The 14,989-nt window shown below is 37.6% G+C and overlaps 1 long non-coding RNA gene across 1 annotated transcript in view; it reads left to right on the forward strand.

Annotated features, from left to right (window-relative positions):
• LOC149798935 (uncharacterized) overlaps positions 1-6,300 on the forward strand; it is a 41,411-nt gene extending 35,111 nt beyond the window's left edge. The window contains exons 2-3 of the long non-coding RNA XR_016421043.1: positions 2,855-3,061; positions 5,909-6,300. This is a non-coding gene — a long non-coding RNA (uncharacterized LOC149798935). The remainder of the gene's footprint in view (positions 1-2,854; positions 3,062-5,908) is intronic.
• The last annotated feature ends 8,689 nt before the right edge of the window (positions 6,301-14,989 follow it).

Genomic DNA, 14,989 nt, shown 5'->3' on the forward strand with positions numbered 1-14,989 from the left:
CATACAATTTCCTTATAACAAGTCAATGTCATCATTTTTCATAGCTAATATATCATGTTATGTTAGTGACTGGTGATATCAGTGATATCTCACAGCAACAAACAATACTATTTATGAAATCAAAAAATGTAGTGAAAAAAAGATGTAAAAGAATCCAAGCTGATTTTCTTGTAAAATAACTGCAAAATGTGCATGATTATTAGTACGTAACAAAATATGAACGATGCACAACATACATAAACTGACCAGAACTCTCTCACTGATTTCATGAAGAAGGCCAATTCTATACTAGAACAGAAATCTGAAGTACACTGTAGACTGTAAGGGAGGCAACTCATCAGGTAACATAAAATGTATCCATGGACCAATCTTTGTAAACTGAACCACATCACTTGGGAAACTTAAACAATGAAATTCTATGCCCAGATTCATCCCGTCTGTTGATAAAACAGTATGTATGGATAATGTATTTTACGAACACTAAGAAGGTCACCTTTGCGTCACTTTCACACTGGCCAGCACATAAACTCCAATGAAGCTGATATATATACATCTGTTCCTGTGAAAGATGCACAAATGGTGCAGCTGACTCTCAAGGAAATCTTTGATGTTGTCCTGGCTAGCCATATCACTTCGGTAGGTGTGCTCCCATACATTCAGTCTTACAAGAAAATAAAACCTTTAGCTTCTTATATAGGTCAATATGACGTAAATTTATGTAAATAAGATTAAATATATGTATTGAAACATTACATCAAGAGTAGATATGCATGTAAAAGCATTAAATTAAGGCACTCATTATTCAATTAGGAAAATATACTAAGTATGTACTAAAAATATTGATAAACTGAATAAGTATGTGAAATACTTCAGTTAAATCACCTTGCATGAAACTTATAAGGCTGTTGTTGTGCATTAGCAGAATGGATCATAAGCAATACCTGGTAACTCAAACAGTGTTGAGTTAACTCCCTTTTTCTACTATGATTAAGTGCTATCAAATCTATAGGAAGTGTATGTTTGGAATACCTAACTATGTCAGATTCAAGACATGGAGGTAATAAGGAAATGATGTATGGCACAGTGAATCGCATTTGACAAGAATGAAAAAAAAATGACAACGGTCCTTAAGGTCTCACTGGACATTTTATATGTTGAATTTTCATCCAGCAATGACGATGAGAATATTTTTACACTGAAGATACAAATAAAAACAAATTAATGATTTTTGTATAAAGCATTCGTGTGGGAGTTTGACCTCGGCAATCAGGTTAATTCCTTATACGCCGAGTGGTCTAAAGCGCTCTCGTTACGGATCACTGTCATCTCACCTCTGTCTGCGTGGGTTCGAGTCTAGGATTCGGTCAATGTGGGTATGTGAGAAAGCTTGCCAGTAGCTTCTCGTGGGTCGGTGGTTCTTCCCATGGTTTTCCCGGGTTCTTCCTCCATCATTAATACTGGCCGCCATGCATAGCCTATCGTGTGCTGAAAAATGGCGTCAAACCCAACAACAACAACAACAATTCTTTATACAACTGTTGGCTTTTATACTGCTCTCATCCCCTCTATTTTTACATTCATTTGTGACAGCAAAGAGCTATTTTGAATATTTTCCTGTGACAAGGCAGCTAAAAGAATCAGTATGTGCCTTATGCTTGAATAACCTTCACTAGTACTACCACAAATTAGCATACTTTTCATCAGCCCTTAACCATCTCGATTTTTAGATATTTACATCTGTATCAGACATATGTAAATACGTACGCCAAGTCGGCGGTTCTTTTGCAGCCCAGGTTACGCATTTGATCTCCAGTGCTAGTTTAACTTTGACAGGCAGTCAACAAACAAGCCAACCCATTTTCAAGCCTAACTCAAAGTAAATTTAAACCACGTTACAGATTTTAGCTTCTGTGTAAATTTATAAATGCTAGGCTTATCATAATTAGGTTCGTGCCTTCTACCTTAAAAATTAGGGAGGTGTCAAAATATGAAACTATCCAGTGAGACCTGAATGAAGAAGAATGACTTAAGAACACACAATGGTTTGTATCAATTTATAGTATGCATTCATATAAAAAATGAGCAACACGCATGTTGCATTTCATTAAAAGAAACTGGAACTTTGTCAACTCCTGTGTATAATCTGCAAGTTTTGGTGGATCCAAATTTCGATAATTGCCTGAAACTTTTAAAATATACTGATAGTGAGCGTTATCAAAGTAGGTGTTTGTAAAGCTCTATTCTAGCGTTTATATCTTGCTAAATAAAACATTTTCGATATTAAGTAGCAAAGTTTTCATAATTTTTAAAAGCAATGAAAGCCACATGCACATTTTGTAAATTTAAAATTGCTGCATTGTTTCAGAGCACTGATCCTAGTGGAAATAATGATATTATGTACACTGTCATCACAAATATTGTTGTTCATTATTTTAAAATTCAACTACATTTACTCCTTTACACAGTGAAGTATATGTTTTCTTTTTCAAATAAAGAATAAAAGCCCACTAAGAATAAAAGACTATGATAATGAATGAAAGTGCACACCAAAGATTAACTCCTGTAATTTATAAAGGCAAAAATCACAGGTCAAACGTTATCGTAAGTTCCACGGAATATTAACCTATTAAATACAATTCTACTCAAAATATCACATTGACTGGATAATGCTTACTCTAAACTAAGAAAGGCAACATACTGAGAACTAATGTTATTTTGTCAAACTTTATTTCATTTGCAGAATCAACATGCTATTTCTAATCCCCATCTTTCCTTTTCAATGCATAACAAATGTTAAACGTGATTTTTAAACATTCATGTATCGTACAAATTATGTTGCGCATTTTCTGTACAGGTGTGATTGTGGATATTGCCAAATGATGAACTCGGCAGTTGAGTGCTTAGGCTGTGAAGAGGTGGAGGTAATTGAGAAAAAGAAGGGTGACCTGACATGTATAACCCTCCATGAAAGTTTCATTGCAAACTGTTTAAACAGACAATTATCCCTGTATGAAAACCTGGAACATCATGGACCCATGGATGATGATGAGCCAATACAGAAGTAATTATTTTGTTTCTAATGAAAATTCCTGTTGATATTAGTCAGATTTTTCCTGCACTTGTGGTGATGTTTGGGACACATTTTACAAAACAAACTATATGCAAGATTTTCATACTTCAGTGTTGTCAGCTTACAACTCATGGAGGCAACATTTATTGCAGAGGAATGCATTCCATTATGATGTTCAAGCTGTGATGGTCTTGAACTTATGAAAAGAATGCAGTTGTTAAGAACAAAATTTAGCTTTCTCTTTTAAACACTTTACCTTTCTTGTCTTTTCTTTGGGTTGATATCTAAACTTATTTTACACTATATAGCCTGGATTGTGCTCATGTGCCATATATATATTGAAACAATCCTGACTACCTATCAACTTATATTCTTATAAAGTGAATTTACACATATCACTATTGTCTGAGATAATTTATAATCTTCTTTCATTGTTAATATTATCTTCATGTTGGAAAGATGTACCTCTGTTTCCAATGCAAATAATAGTAACTGTTTTTGATATATGACCCTTGCACAAAGGAAAAGTAATTTGATATAATATGTAAATCATATAAAAATGATTTGTTTAAATATTTATCATCTGGACAAAGATTTTTGAAGCCCAGTGTGTACATGATAGGATTGTAAATTGTTATCACTCACCTATTTTGAGAGAGAAATAGGCAATTGTATTCATTGTTCTCCAGTATTAAGATGATACTCAGGTAAGTTCATAATTTTTTGTCACCAGTGTGATGAAACTGTTCATCATCAGTGTTAAATCTTTATATAATTTATTGATTAATAATTGCTATTTTTGTCGTTTGAAATCGAGAGCCATTTTTACTACTGTGTGTATTGGGCGCTCGACTTTCCACTAGGAGGCGCTCGTATTAATCTTTCCGAATTCTTCCATACTTTGTTATGAATTTCCCGATTGTGTTCCCTTAACCTATAAATAGGGGTGTGAGCCGCCGTTTTGGCAGTTGTGGTTCTACTGGACTCCTGTAAAGGTCTCAAGACCAAGCAAACAGAACAAAAGCCTCTAGTCATTACAGCAGATAATTTCAAGCAAGGTAGACTAGTTACTACCGACATATTAAATTTAGTACTCATAATGACTACTATAATGTTTCTCTGAAATTGTTTCAACGTTTATTTCCTCGTTATATCACATACAATTTCCCACATAGGTATTTAGCTGACGACAATGTCACTGTGTCGTCATCAACATAGCCGTCTGCTATCAATTGGAAATTTAGTATTGGCATTATCGAATTTCCTACACAATTTCATGTATCATTTTGAAATCACAAATTTCCATCCATTTTGTAGCGGTTGTGTCATTTAGATGTCGAAATAATATACCCGACACAACGACACACTTTACTGTTACAAAACGACACATAGTGTCGCATTCAACTCGAGCGACACACTATTGACATCCAGTTCAAGACTGTGTCGCTCAAAACGACGAACTGAGTCTCAGCCAACAAACGGACATATAACACAATTATTTTTACTATATGTTCTCGACATTTGTTTCTCAATACTGACCTTTCCACTGTGTGGCAATCAATACAAATCATATGTTAATCTAAATTACCTTCAAAGATGACTTCACGGTGAAGTTCTTGTCAAAGATTGACCTGCATTATTTTGAGAGGCTGAATTGTCAACAGAGCAACATGTAAAGAACACAGATTTCACTTCCCTATCATCACCAAGGCCTTATTATTCACTGTTCACTGTCGCCGAAACACATATGGAAAACCACACCCTGAGCTCATATTCTCAAGAATAAACAATTACCTTTAAATCCCTACAAAAGATGCATAAATATAACTCTTCTATCACCATCAAAATGAGAGAGGAACAAATGTTCTAAAAATAAACTAGAACTACATTCGTGGGTACTGAACTGGAAGTACTAATTGTGACCTGAGTCCTGACACTCTACCATATTCACCTTTGGACAATAAAACACAAACCCGGGTCTGGTTCCGAAACTTGATTGGATGCACAAAATTGTTACCACTTCGGTACGTCATATGAACAAATTTTGAGAACTATTAACTTATTTTTCTGTGCAAGATTAGTTTGGAAATTGGGATTATCTGAGTTAGAGATTATTTGAATTAGAACAAATGGAACATTTATGCTGATATTCACATGCAATTTACCACTGCAACTATTGTTGCTATTTCAACATGCTTTATCAAGCATCTGTTCTGCATATTTGCAAATGTCATATTTCACCACTTTGAGCACTAATTTTTTTGAGAAAACACATATAAGCCTGTTAGTCATACAATAAACTGTGTTGACTATTTATATTTGTTTTGTTTTGTGCTTTTATGATCTAAATAAGACCTTTAGTGGTGAACACACCATTTCTTGACACTACAATACACTGGAGAGATCTAGTAACTGAAAAAGGCGTGAGCTGTCCATCTATTCCATTTTATCTGACTTTGACTCTTGACACCTTACAATATAATTTTGAGAAAGGAATACCAGGTTTGTCATAAATTGTAATGATTACTATGAAGTTGCAATCATGACCCCAAAAAACGTGTTTTGCTTATCAACTAGCTTTAATGAGTCTTCACAAACACAATGTACATGTACCTGAAATAATTAGAACAATTTTATAATGATACGGGTTATTTCACATGTATGCCTTGTATCAAATCTATATGTATTAAATGAAGATTAATAATTTTATAAAAATAAAAAATATCAAAAGTAATTCACCCTAAGTACTAAAAGTACAATTTAGCAAGATTTACCAAAGAAGAACTATCTAACTCTTGTATGGATTTACACTTACATGCATTCTATACTTATTTTCAGAACATACAGACATATAGCATATCGGCGTTTTTGTCACACGGATTTGGCATCGTCTAGGCAGACACAGCCGCAAAGTTCTTCCATCCCTTATGGTTTCAAAAATCAGTGAATCGTTTCCCACAGAGGAATATGTTGGCTTCGAATATGCTACACCATCAAAATTCTAGGATTTCAAAAAACGTTATTTGCACTTTTTGATGAGGTCATCTTTTGAAAACTTTATATGATGCTGTGAGTGGTGGTGGATACTGAGATGCCCCTTTCATGAACATGGATGCTTCTGTGCATGTAGGCAAGTTCTGCCTCAAATCCAGCAATGCCTGCTTCAGGGGTACAATGTAACCTTAAAGAATAAAAATGCACCAAGATATGAAATCAATAAACCTTTTTAATATTGAACTATTACATTTTCATAATAATAGAGTATCCTGTGTCCCAACATCATGAACTTTAATAAAATTTATTCCGTAAACTATAACTGTACTTATTTTATTTATATTTCAGATTTTACTATAGATTACTTTATTTCTTCTAATTACTTGCAGGGCCGGATTACCCATTAAGCACACTAAGTACATGCTTAAGTCACCAGCCTAATAGGGGCACCAGAAAAAATTCAAATTAAGTGTTGATGATGAAATTAATGAATTATATATGACCATTTCGATCTGCGTGTATTTTAATTTATTTTTCTTTTTAGCTTTTAATAGTGTTGTTTAGTTTCACATTTTGTAGGTGGGGGGTACCATAATATTTTCACTGCATATAGCCCTACAAGGCCTTAATTCAGCAATGATTACTTGTTTACATTGGACATTACATTAATACATTAAAAATGGCTATTGTCGATCTACAATTGACATAATAAATCATCCCCGAGAAATTTTGACAGCAGCTTATACACAATGACTTTGCTGTAGAAAAATAGGATAAAGCACATAAAGGATATGCCACCAACATATTTGGTCTGTTATGTATATATGACTTAAATGATATTTATTTTATATTACTTATCTATTTGTAAGTTTTAAATTTTGTATTTATTTCATTACATGTTAAAGTGATGTAATTTTGCTTGCCTTGCTGGAATTCGACATTTTCCAGAAATTAGTTTGACCTGACCGTTTATTTGTAAACACCTAATGCTGACCTAGTTCCTGACCTTGATTCAAAATTAGTAACAGTTCGAGTAAACAACTTCTTTTTTAACCTTAATGTGTGATTTATAGGGTGGAATCAAGGCTGACTGGGACTAAGTCACTTTAGACATAAATAGCTTCTACGATGTTCTAGAAATTCTGGTTTTACTGGAGGGTTGATCTTCATCCGGGAATCTGTTTTGCATCTCAAGTTAATGTATAACCTTTGTCTTTAGAGAATTTAGTCAGTTAGGCATTTTACCTTTGACACTGAAAGGTGTTTTGTTTTGACCAGTTTGATTTAAAATCCTATTTTATGGAATTATTCATTCTTTCTCCTGGAAATATTTGAGTGCTCATACAGAATTCTTGGACAAAGGCAGCTATTGGAATTTTATTCGGAATATAATCTCCGGAATATTATTTTCCGTGGTACAACAAAGAACTGTAGACACATCAGTACGACACTAGCTATAGCATATGTCATCGCCTTCCATTTCGGATTTTCGTCGGGACTCGAACTCAAATTCATTAGAACATTTTATTAGCAGGACTAATAATTTATAATTCTTGGATTATTGGATTATTTTTGGATTTGATTCTTAAAATTGTAAGTTGTTTTTTTCTTTTCTTCATTTTTACCTTGTTTTTCTAGTGAAATAAATTATTTGTTAAATTTTACAAAGATTGTTGTCTTCACACTTTTCTTGTTACTGTTTAATAAAGCCTAAACACGTAACAAGTCAAAATCTTACCAAAGGTTGGGTCTACTTTGCAGGGCTTTACAACAGCCTCCATCCTTTGTATGCATTTTGGATAAACAACTCTCCATCGCTCTTGGCCAGTCTGGGTCACTGCATGTGCATTGTTTGAATTTTCATTATAGTGCAGGGCAGCTAGATGCAACCTGAAGAAATAAAACCAAAAAACAATCAGAATAAAATGGTCAGTGATTTTTGCTACTTACTGAGATGGTTTTACAATTAGGGTAGGCAGGTAGGATTTTTTTTCAGTTGATTTTTTATGCGTTATACTGTTTATAGAATAGAATGAGTAATATCCATTATATTAAGCTTTTCGAAGTACTGGGTAAAAATGACTCAATTTCATGCAATAATCAATTTCTGCAAAAATATTTGTTTCACCATGGGGGAATAATAATAATAATAATAATAATAATAATAATAATATTGATAATAATGAGGACTTTGTATAGCGCCTAATCTTTAGAAGCTCTAAGCGCTTTACATTAGACAACACATATAACATAAAAAGATATATAATGATATGATTACCAAAATCAAACACCATGAAACTAGAAAACATAAAAACATGCTGAAAATATTATGGTAAGAAACATTTTTAGGTCTCTAAGCTTGTTCTTGCAGTCGAAATAGGTGAGTTTTAAGAGCACTCTTTAATGGGATTACTGTGGCTTTGTGTCTAAGTTCAGTGGGCAATTCATTCCACATTGCTGGTATGCAAAAGAACGTTGTCCATATGACTTTGTTTTCATAGTGGGAATAATGAGTATACGATTGTCAGAAGAAGAGCGCAAGTATCTTGCCGGTATATATACATGGGTGAAGTCAGATAGGTATGTTGGACTAGAGTCGGTCAGTGAAACGTAGCACAGAGAACAAATTTTGTGTTTGATTCTGGATCGAATGGACAGCCAGTGTAGGGTACAGAGCAGCGGGGAGGTGTGCTCTGATCGTGGTACTCTAAATATGATCCGAGCAGCTGTGTTTTGAACATTTTGAAGTTTCTGGAGCAGATATTGAGATGAACCAGACAGAACTGAGTTACAGTAGTCTTGAAAGTACTAATGAACACACGTGTTTTAGTGGCATCAACTGAAAGATATTTGCGAATGGAGCTGATGCGTCTCAGCTCAAGATATGCAGCCTTGCATATGTTCATGACATGGTGCAATGTGAGAGTACTGTCCAGAGTAACACCTAGGTGTCGTACTGTGTGAATTTAATGTTGGTGTTGCTGATATTTATTGTTTGAAGTAAAGGATGCGAATCAAAAAGTATTTGTGTTGTGATCAGAATGCCTGTTTTATCATCATTCATCTGTTGTTACATGTCATCCATGATTTCACATCAGAAATGCTCCTACACCTTTTATGGCAGAATAAAATGCTAGGACTAGCCAACCGGAATCATGTTCGCATTTTTGCCTAAACTAATTGCATTTTAGTTACCTTGCAAGCATGGATCCATAAATGAAGTGTGTGCTGTTTGGTACATAGTGATTCACAACATTGTGGAAGACTTCTAAGCCATAAGTTTGATGTATAGGTGATAGCTTCTGGATGTCTCGGAGTATGTTAGGACTGCAAATGACTTTATCCATAAGTTTGTTTGCCCTGGAGTCTAATAAAGAGAAATGATCAAGTGTTTCAGTCTGTGGTTAGAGAAGAGGAACATGTCTGGTTAAATCAAAAGCGTACTGATTAGAAAAAATCTTAACTTGATAAAATTATGGCCAAATCTCGTTCTCTGTTAGGTTATAAATCTCACGTGTGCATACACAGCTAGTATCAGTTACTGGATATTGAAATAGAGCAATGTAAGCATATGTAAACCTTTCAATACACATTCTAGTTGTAAACATACGCTCCTTCAACCACTGTCTTTCTTCCAAAATGGGACCATGTTCACGGTTGCAGAAGATGGTATAATGGTCCTCGCAAGAAGCTCCAACCTAGTAGGCATGGTTCACTGTATACTTGATCCACGGCCGGATCAACTCACCATCCTTCTTTTTTGCAGCTTCCTCCAGCTTAATGGAGATGCCTGAAAAATGAAAAAGCATGCGTTCAAATAAAGGCATAATATTACATGAGAATAACATCCATAAGAAAATGACAATGTTTTCAATTAAATTCATTTTTATTTTTACAACAAATATCTATATGTGTACCTTACGCCAAGTGCCATACATCAAAATAGTGTTTCATTTCCTCTCGCTCCTCTCTCGTATTTCTGCACCATTCTATGCTGATCTGTAACTAGGGCTTTAATGGTCAAACCATGATCATTAAATGGAAAGAAAATACACAAGTTGCATAGTTGATTAATTGTTTTAACAGCACTTTCAAGGACACAAAAGGCAGGTGGCATTGGCTAGCCGTTTCAGGTATTAAAATTTGCTGAGCAGTCTAAATATCTATCGCCGACAATTTCAAAACAACAAGACTAGTTCTCAGTAACCTAACAATCACTTGGGTTCCAAGGGTTGTTATCGCCGAGGGCGGATGTGGAAGATAAGCACCTACTTCTCTTGGAAATCCCACAATGGCTTGCGTCTGATAGAGTCTCTGACAACCAAATCCAGCTCCAGGCCTTTACGAGCGGCGGAACCTGTTAAAACTTACTGGAGAAGGGATGACAGGCGAGTTTCTGGTGCCTTAGAACCAGATGCTTCGGGCAGATGGGGTTCGTTAACCTTGGGTGGTCGGCCATCTATGAGTAGGCAAACTCCGATGTCAAACCTTCGCTGCCTTGCGACTATACCCTCTCATGGGAAAGGCTAAGGGAGTAAACCCTAACAGAAAATCGCCAGAGGTTGCTTCTGAAGGTGGGAGAGACCAACATATCTCACTGGACAGCTAGCGCCTGCCTCAAGCTGGGCAGCCACCAGACAATAAGGTGCCATCCTGCCACAATTCACCTACCTTCCTGGGTACGTAAGGCTTAAGGTACGCGAGTATCTGACAAGCGGACTTCAGCTACTGCACCAACAAATAACAAAAGAAAACCAACAAGAAAACCTTCAATCCTCACGCTAGGTACCTGGAATGTCCGAACCATGCTGACTGGGCTCTCAGATGATATCCAGACAATCAGCGATGTTTTAAAGACTTCATTCATAAACGACAAACTTGCAAGACTCTAGGTTGACATCGCCTCACTACAGGACACACGGCTATAAGATTCCGGCATCAGAGAAAAGAACTACATGTTCTTCTGGCAAGGAAAGAGGGCAGACAAAGCCAGAGAGTCTGGTGTTGGATTCGCCATCAGGAATACTCAGCTGGGGATGATAGAACCCTGCCAACAAGGAAACGGAAGACTCCTACCCCTCAGCCTCCACACCACAACCAGGTATGTCAACCTGATCAGCATTTGCGCTCCCACACTAAACGCCACTGCAGATACCAAGGATGAGTTCTACGACAAGTTAGACTCGCTCATTGACACACTTCCCAAGGAAGAGAACTTGATATTACTGGGCGACTTCAATGCTAGAGTGGGTGCCGACCATTACTCTTGGCCTTCCTGTCTTGGCAAGTTTGGCGTTGAGAAGATGAATGAGAACGGTGAGCGTCTCCTAGGGATGTGCTCAATCCACGACCTCAGCATCACCAATTCATTTTTTCAGACAAAGACACATCACACAGTGTCTTGGAGGCATCCCCAGTCAAAACACTGGCATGAAGGGTGTGCTTCTTACCCGTACCTTCCACAGCGCTGACTAAGACACCAACCACTTGCTGGTGTGCTGAAAAATAAAGCTTCAGCCAAAGAAATTCCACCTCTCTAAGCAAGAGGGTAAACCACGCATTGATGTGAGAAAAATGTCTTATCCAGACAAAGCTGAAGAATTCGCCTATGCCCTCTCCAAGACGTTTGATTCAGAACCTCCCAACGGCAGTGTCAAAGAGAGATGGGATCATATCAGGTAGACTGTGTACAGCAATGCCACGCGGATCTTTGGTAAGAAGCAGTCAAAGAACAACGACTGGTTTGAGGCTAAATCCGTCACACTCATGCCAGCCATAGAAGAGCCCAGCAGTGCTCATCTAGAATACAAATGATCCCCTTGCCAGAAGACACTACAGGCATACAGGTCTACCAGAAGCGAAGTGCAGAGGTTATCACGGCAGTGCGCCAGTGAATAGTGGCTTCAGCTCTGTCAGAGCACCCAGTCAGCAGCAGATATCGGAAACATCTGAGGCATGTACGATAGCATAAAGAAAGCAATGCGTCCCACGAAGAAAATTATATAACCATTGAAGTCTATCGCAGGCAAGCAAACGGAGCATTGGGTGGAGTACAAATCTAAAGTGTACTCCAGAGCGAACCACGTGACCAACGATGCCGTCAACTCCATTGAAAATCTCCCTCTCATGGCAGAACCGGGCGAGAAACCTACTGTAGCCGATTTAAAGATAGCCTTAGAGAACCTGTCCTTAATTAAAGCGCCAGGGAAGGATGGCATCGCAGCAGAAGTCATCACGTGCGGCTGAAGCGTGTTGCTCACACACCTGAGCGACCTATTTTGCCATTGCTGGGATGAGGGTGCAGTGCCTCAGGACATGAAAGACACCAACATCATAATCCTGTACAAGAACAAGGGCAACAGAAGCGACTGCAACAACTACAGGGGCATATCACTTCTAAGCATCAAGGGTAAATTCTTCGCACGCGTCATCCTGAACAGACTGCAGACACTTGCTGACAGAGTGTTTCCAGAGTCGCAGTGCGGGTTCCACGCAGAGAAGTCCACAATTGACATGATCTTCGCCGTCATGCATCTGCAGGAGAAATGTAGAGAACAACAAAGACCCCTCTTCCTTTATAGACCTTACCAAGGTGTTCGATCTGGTCAGCAGACTCTTCACAATCCTGGCGAAGATTGGATGCCCTCTAAAGCTGCTAAGCATGATCCAGTCCTTCCACGATGACTTGAAGGGCACAGTGCAGTACGACGGCTCAACGTCCGACCCATTTGACATCCGCAGCGGAGTGAAACTAGGCTGAGTCCTTGCCCCCACCCCCCACCCCCACGCTTTTTGGCATCTTCTTCGCTGGATGTCTGCAAGTAAGACATGAAATCCCTTGACATTGATGTCAACATCTGGGAAGAGCTAGCTCTGTACTGGTTCAGCTGGCGACATGCTCTGGTCACTGGTCTGAAAGCTGGCGAGGACAAGCTATATTTGCTAGCTGATGATAAGCAATTGCAGAGGAAGAAGAGGCATCTCAAACCCATACAAAACTCAGTCTTCAAGTGTAGAAAATGCAGCAAGGATTGCCACTTCCGTGTTGGGCTACATGGCCACATCAGCTGCTGAACAACCACCAAATGGGACATCTCTCATGGGCGCACTTCTATCGTCTCTCGAGACTAACGGATGCCAACCAACAATCACTTGTGCTAACATTTAATTGATCTAATGCATCATCTTGAGGTAGTTTTTCAACTTGATAAAATGGGATACAGCTATGTTATCAAAGTACAGACTATAATACAAAAGTATAATATACTGGTAAAACATTACCCACCAACCCCAATCCACATTTTGTGCTATCTATACACAATTGAAATTTCGTATGCTACTTAAGTAACCAGTGTTAAAATGACCTTGACAATTCAGAAAATCTACTCAAAGTTGAATGCTGTCTTTCTGCCTCCCTCTTTCATGTGCCAATTTAAAAGTTGTATACATTACATCCATATACGCTCTAACGACTACCATATATTGTACTAGCTGGATGCCAAGTACTTTCTTGGCCTCCAAATCCATCAAAGTATAAGCCCCATAGTTGGCTGAAAACCCAGGTGAATCGCAACGAGCATCCCCTCCACATATTATTTGCTTTCCAGTGCGCTCTTGAATTATGAAAGCTTGTTGTTTCTCCCATACCACTTCAACTGCAGGTACAATATAAGATGTTTGTAATATTGTAACTGTACGTTTGCTGAAATTTTGCAGATTCATTCCCTCAAATAGGAGCAAAGCTTTTGCACAATTGATACCCGAGATTAATATTGCTCCTGCTGTAAACATATTACTCCATGGCATTCTTCCATAAACAGGGATGACTTTTCCATTCTGAAACGTGCCCATTGACACAAACTCAATTTGTTTTTACCATTGTTCCTCGAGAAAATTTCACAAAAGTCTGGGAGGGCAAACAACATGACCTACATACACTCATTAATTGTGCCAAAGCAGACTCAGACACCAGAAAGTGTTGATGATCTTCTGGTTTTGCATCTTTATCAAGCTTTTAGGTCATGTGCCTATCTTCAAAGTCACTGTTATCATCAAAATCCTCTTCATCATCATTATCTGAATGTGGTTCATATTCTGAATCATGATATGTATCAGGGTCCTCGTTGTTTGGTTCAGTTTCATTATCTGAACCCTCTGTTGGTTTTACAAGCTCACATTGAATTGCTGTTGATCTTGTTGCAACTCGAACCTGAATTCTGCGAGTCCTCCTTGTGGGGTCTAATTTAGCCTGAACTTGCACGCCCCGGTTTATTTCTTGTGGTTGGGCCTGAGGACTGGTGCGAAAACTGGTATGCTGAGTTCCTCATCATATACCTCTACCACATCACATGCACTTGCAGATGTATTAAGCACATAATTTGCACTGTAACTTTGCATTGCTTGATGCAAAACTTGAAGAAGAAAAAAAAAGAGTATTACTGACAAGAAAAAAGCATTTGTAATATCTATGTAGCATCTTTGAAACAGTTGAGCAGTCACATGGCAACAACTGATTTATTACATTTATGGCCACTCATAAGGGGAAAAGGACATGGGGGGGGGACACAAGGATGTTTATCACGTGTCGTAGCCAAAAGCTCATATTTCTCAGGTGATAGTGAAAAACACTTGAAATTATGCATTCCACTCTATTTTAAATATATAATACTGTTACTCTAATGTTAGCATCATAAACAACACTTTCCGGGATAAATATGTTCCAGGAATATACAGTGTACACAACAATTCAATCTCCGCAGTACGTAGGGTGGGGGTGTGGTGATTACTGGAGATGCATGAGAATCTGTGTTGAACCAAGCTCTATTTTATGCAGATATTATTGTTTAAATACCTCAGTTACATTATGGACACTACATTGGTGGAAATTAGAGTGTATACAACATATTTATTTATCTCTTCATTCCA

This window comes from Sinohyriopsis cumingii, chromosome 5, assembly GCF_028554795.1.
Source record: "Sinohyriopsis cumingii isolate HCF-2022 chromosome 5, ASM2855479v2, whole genome shotgun sequence".
NCBI lineage: Eukaryota > Metazoa > Mollusca > Bivalvia > Unionida > Unionidae > Sinohyriopsis > Sinohyriopsis cumingii.